This window comes from Triticum aestivum, chromosome 2A (assembly GCF_018294505.1).
Source record: "Triticum aestivum cultivar Chinese Spring chromosome 2A, IWGSC CS RefSeq v2.1, whole genome shotgun sequence".
NCBI lineage: Eukaryota > Viridiplantae > Streptophyta > Magnoliopsida > Poales > Poaceae > Triticum > Triticum aestivum.
In genome coordinates this window covers 309101613-309107655 of record NC_057797.1, presented here as the reverse complement: position 1 = coordinate 309107655, position 6043 = coordinate 309101613, and the positions used below count along the sequence as shown (strand labels likewise).

Here is a 6043-nt window from a genome sequence, read left to right as displayed (position 1 = left end):
TAGCATATGCAGATATGGCGTCGGAACACTGAGACCGAAAGGTCGAGCGTGAATCATATAGTAGATATGATCAACATAGTGATGTTCACCATTGAAAACTACTCCATTTCACGTGATGATCAATTATGGTTTAGTTGATTTGGATCACGTGATCACTTAGAAGATTAGAGGGATGTCTTTCTAAGTGGGAGTTCTTAAGTAATATGATTAATCTCTCCCTAATAATAAATCACGGATTGACTCCATGGATTCACCGTCACAATACGCTTTTTTCTCATGTCATATATGCTTTTATGATTTGTACCAACAAAATCATAATGTAAATGAGGTGGTACTAATATTTACCCACTGCCACCCGTAAATAAAAAAAGACATAGCTGAGTCGATCCCCATCTCTCTCAATCCCGCAGGTCTCGTACGACGCTCCTCTCTCCCTCGATCCCTTCTTTCCCCATCGCGCCACCAGGCGCACACACCCACCCACAACCCACCATCGATCCCGCAGCCCTTCTGCCCTCCTCTCGCTGACCACCACCATCGCCTCCCCGAAGGCCACCGGCGCCGCAGCTCTGCCACCTCCTCCCTCACCGGCTTCAAGCCCCTTCTCCACCTCTGATGCGCCGCTTCCCTCGATCATATTCGTGCATCTGAGGACGACGGCGGAAGAAGCGTGTGCCCAGATGAAGATCGTCTGGCTGTGCAGGCGGGCAGACGACGCAACTGAGGTGACGGTGACAATGGGACTCATGAGGAGCAGCGGCGGCGTGGATCTCATCCTGCAGGGGCGGGGGTGGGGTGATGTGGGCGCCAAGGAGGCTGGGCAGGAGCCTCCTGCAGTGGAGGACGAGGATGGAGTATGAGAGGGAGCCTCCTTCAGTGTACGTATGGCGATGAAGGGGAGCAGTGCTCGTCCTCAGTGGACCCAGATGACCCTTGCTGGCGGGTGAGATTCCTCTTGAGACCTACGGTGACGGCAAACAGCGGCAGCGGATTTGAAGGTGACGGTAGGAGATCCGTGTGAGCATCCCTCTCCTGCTCTCTAAATCTCTCTCTTAGTGCATTGACATTTGCTTTGTGGTGTGGGAGCTTCAAGACAACAGCTTCAAATCGGCCATTCTATCGCTAATTAGCTGGCCCCAAACAAAAATAGATCGTAGAAATCTCAATCGACCGGCAGTACTAACCCTAGCGGCGCAACAACATACGATCGGCCGTCGGCAACAGGGCGACGGCCTAGCAGAGGACCGGCAGTAGTGTTGTGCGGCATCGCAGCAGTTCTGCGCTGTTACAACAAGCGGATGAGAAGGGCAGGAATTAGGCAGTAGGCACGCGGCTGTGTACTTTCGGACAAACTAAATCAACGTGTCCAATTAAGCTTTAAATCAACTAATCAACTATTATATGATGTTTTTCAGGACAGAACATGTGCAAGCTCATGGTTTTATGCCAATTCATCCTTCAAGACAAGTATTAGGAGTGTGGTAGCACAACCTAGGCGTGTAGGCGTGTAGCTGCATACATGTGACGGGAAATAGGGAGACAGCTTCGGGTTGGATATGCTATTATTCCTTTGTAAGTTTACTGATGCAATTTCTTTTTGAAAGATCCCTAAAGTCATTTACCCTTTTGCCACTGAGAATTGTTTACTATTGTGAATTGTACAAGTGGTCTAAATTGTCAATTAATGACATAGACCTAGATACCATAAAACACCGTTGATAAATCGACTGAAATATGAACATTCTTGGCCCAAAGTTACAGCATTGCACCAATTAATTGTTAACCTCTTGGTTTTAATGACAATTGTTCTACTAGGAGTTTTCTTCTGCTAGCATTCCATCAACAATGTCAGTTGTAATTATATATAAAAATAAAACCAAGACAATCAATGTGATTATTCTGCACAATGTGTCCAAATCACTCTTTTTTCCATAACATTAACAATTGTCCTTTGACTGTCTATGTGAACGTTCTCTAAAATTTCATTCCAAGTTACGTCTGGTCTTCTTTGGGTAATTTATATAGCAGAGTCTACAAGAATTGGATGCAGATCCACTATCCCCCCATCCCCACTGTATTTACTGCAATGCATATTTACCTGGAGCTCGCATCTTAGCTGTATGTCAAGTGCCAAGTCAGTTTTCACTAAATACAAATTTTAATATATACTGGTTGTATATTTATGGATTATAGTTGAAATTCTCAAATGAATAAATATTTTTGTAGTTGTAGTCCTATATACAACTACCTAAAACTGAGGTTGGCACATCTTCATTAGAAGCTATGCTCACTAGCTTGATTTCTCCTAGAGATGTAGAATGTTTATTCCCGCAATGTTATTTTGCAATTTCCTTTTTTGATGTAGCTGCTTATCTATCAAGTTTATTTAGCAAATTGTCTATGAAAGCATGCAGTTCAAATAATCGGGTTGTGTTACTCCTACTAAGTATCCTATAAATGATCTGAATGAACACAAGTGATGGCGTCCGTCGGACACGGTGCCCAAGGCGTAGACTGAACCCTTCTAAGGAGGCATGTGGGGATGCGTGCAAGACATGCCCTCATTCTATGAAACAAAGTCAAATGCAAATGGGAGTATGAGAGATGGTGTATGGACCAAGTGATGGGAGCATCTCCGGGCGGCGGCCCTCACTTCAAGCTCGATGAACTTAGCTTAAACATGCTCTTGCACTGGCATGGTCGTGATAGGTTTGTCATCTGGGCGATTGCCCGTGTTCGTGAGGTTGCTGTGATTTTTCACTATAGGAATTGATAGCTTGACAGGTTATTTGGCTTAGCCTATGTTGTGTTGTTGCTTGTTTGTCTGATCCCTATCATGCTGATGTTTCATACCATGATAGATGTTTATGGTTGTAATATTATACCATTGATAGCTTCAGAAAAGGTGGTTGCTGATTGAGAAAGTTGAGAGACAACTTACGAACACTATAATAGTTAGGAATTTATTGTTGGGACAAAATTATGTCGTTGTTTATACACACGCATCAACTCTTCTTGTAGCTCACTACTTATTCTATGATGAGAATAACAACTATAGATAGAGTCATTCATCTTGCTTATTTTCTAGATGAATAACTTCATTATGGGTCGTGTCATCCGAGGCAAGTTGATACTACCTACTGTATGCAAATTCCAGATGCATTAGGAGGGGAGTGACGAAGCCGGAGGGGCCGAGGTGCCCTCATCATGGTTTCTTGATGGTGCATCATAGACCAGGCGAAGAATCTCCTGGTGGAGCTTGGCAGAACCGAGGCACTTGGAGGAGAAGACACCATGGAACCCTCGCCCGCTGCTGGTGGGCTTTGGTGAGGACGAGCGCTGGGAAAGGTTGTGCATGACGCCCAGATGTTACGCCAAGGCCTTCCGCGCCCGCACCCGAGGTGGGTGCTTCACTAACAAGCTGCTACAAGTGTACAAGGCCTTCCGCGTTCAAGCTGCGAAGGCAAGAAGATTTTGTTATTAATAGGGACAAATAGGTGGCTAGCACATCCTTTTTTGTTGGCTGAAGCGTTGGAGTGCTAAAGTTACAGATAAAAATCTATCTTTGGTGCATTTGTTTTCAGATTATTGCTGTTGGAGATGAGCTACAGAGAGGGAGACACACACCCTTCTCTGTACAAAATCCATCTTTGGCACACTTGGGGAAATTTTGTCCAAGGGCAATTCATAGATTGGAATTAAGATTTGGGGCTATTTTGTTTGACTTGCTTTGTACGGATGTTGCTATGCTTTGTGTATTGTTGTCATTATTGTATAGTGAGAAGATATAGTGAGACAGATGGAGAGAAATTGCTAGCTATTTTTTGTGAAATTGTTGTGTTCTGTTGGCCAAGATTATTCTTTGTTGGTTGCTACGGCAAATTGTTGTGAGGGAAATTGGGAATAATTATGAGTGCGCAACACTTGAAGGTGTTCGGCGAAGCTTGTGCCACCGGGCAAAAGCTCGCCTTGCTCGACTAGCTGACACTGCCATCAACACATGAGGAGGACACAAAGTCTGGTGTTTCTTCTGTTGCAAAGCACAACATGTGTGCTATTCTCTCAAATAGATAGATGAAGGAATTGCATAGTTAGTTTCACGGCTAACTTTAATGGGTTGCTTTAACCAATTGAGATTTAAAAAAAGTAACGACACTCATCTTAATAACTTTAGCAACAATACGTACATTAAATTGGACTATAGCCGGTTATCCCTCGCTCCGGTGTTAATCATTAGCGAAACACGGCCCGCAAGTCGAACAATGCATACACCCCCCCCCCCACACACAAAAGAAGCATGCAATCATTAGACTTCTTGCAGAAAGAACAATTGTTCTTCATGTCAGGGAATTCGACCATATTTTTTTCTAAGAAACTATAGTGTTTGAATTACGAATGTCAGAGTGCAATAAGTTCTTATCCCGTTGCAAATTTTCCTTAGTTTCAAAAAAGGAGAAAAACTCTTCCCAACCAAACAGCCAACTATCTGTAAAAACTCCCAAAATATACCCTAAAAAGACTATCCATAAAAAAACTTAACACAATAAATATAGTTGAAAAACGTTCATGCTATTTTTCAACAAAATATGTTTGCACTTTTTAAAAAAGCTTAAAAATTCCCCAAAAAATGTTCCATTTTAAGAAAAATGTTTCCACTTAAAAATGTATAACAAAACATTCTTTTCGAAAAAACATCTGATAGAAAAATGTTCTTTTTAGAGAAATATTCCAACTTCATAAAAACATTGACTATTCTGAAAAAAAGTGTTCCATTTTTATGCAAATGTTAAATTTTATTAAAAATAAGAAAAAATTCCATGTTTAACCTTATCATAGATGTTTATTAAAATTGGATATAAGAAATGGTGCACAATGGCAAATGAAAGCAGGTTGTGCCCTTTTTTTCCGCCCGGTGCAACGCACGGGCATTTGTACTAGTTGAACTTAAATTTATCATGAACTTAGTCCTGGTAGTATTAGCATATCTATGTTGTAGATCAATAGCTCGCGTTTAGCTCCCATGTTTTATTCTTGATATGTTCCTAGAGAAAACTAAGTTGAAAGATGTTAGTAGCAATGATGCGGATTGGATCCGTGATATGAAGTTTATCCTCATTGCCGCACAAAAGAATTATGTCCTTGATGCACCTCTAGGTGACAAACCTATTGCAGGAGCAGATGCAGATGTTATGAACGTTTGGCTAGCTCAATATGATGACTACTTGATAGTTTAGTGCACCATGCTTAAACAGCTTAGAATCGGGACTTCAAAGACGTTTTGAACATCATGGACCATATGAGATGTTCCAGGAGTTGAAGTTAATATTTCAAGCAAATACCCGAGTTGAGAGATGTGAAGTCTCCAACAAGTTCTATAGCCAAAAGATGGAGGAGAATAGCTCAAATAGTGAGCATGTGCTCAGATTGTCTGGGTACTACAATCGCTTGAATCAAGTGGGAGTTAATCTTCTAGATAAAATAGTGATTGACAGAATTCTCTAGTCACCATCACCAAGTTAGTAGAACTTCGTGATGAACTATAATATGCAAGGGATAACAGAAACGATTCCCAAGCTCTTCGTGATGCTGAAATCGACGAAGGTAGAAATCAAGAAAAGCATCAAGTGTTGATGGTAAACAAAACCACTAGTTTCAAGTAAAGGGACAAAGGGAAGAAAGGGGAACTTCAAGAAGAACGGCAAGCAAGTTGCTGCTCAAGTGAAAAAACCCAAGTTTGGACCTAAGCCTGAAACTGAGTGCTTCTACTACAAAGGGACTGGTCACTGGAAGCGGAACTACCCCAAGTAATTGGCGGATAAGAAGGATGGCAAAGTGAACATAGGTATATTTGATATACATATTATTGATGTGTACTTTACTAGTGTTTATAGCAACCCCTCCGTATTTAATACTAGTTCAGTTGCTAAGAGTAGTAACTCGAAACGGGAGTTGCAGAATGAACAGAGACTAGTTAAGGGTGAAGTGATGATGTGTATTGGAAATGGTTCCAAGATTGATATGATCATCATCGCACACTCCCTAT

General features: G+C 41.9%; 1 long non-coding RNA gene across 1 annotated transcript; it reads left to right on the top strand.

Annotated features, from left to right (window-relative positions):
- The first annotated feature begins 390 nt into the window (after positions 1–390).
- LOC123188581 (uncharacterized) lies at positions 391–3800 on the top strand. The gene is made up of 2 exons (XR_006494875.1): positions 391–1017; positions 1416–3800. It is a non-coding gene; the product is annotated as an uncharacterized lncRNA (long non-coding RNA).
- Positions 3801–6043: the final 2243 nt, after the last annotated feature.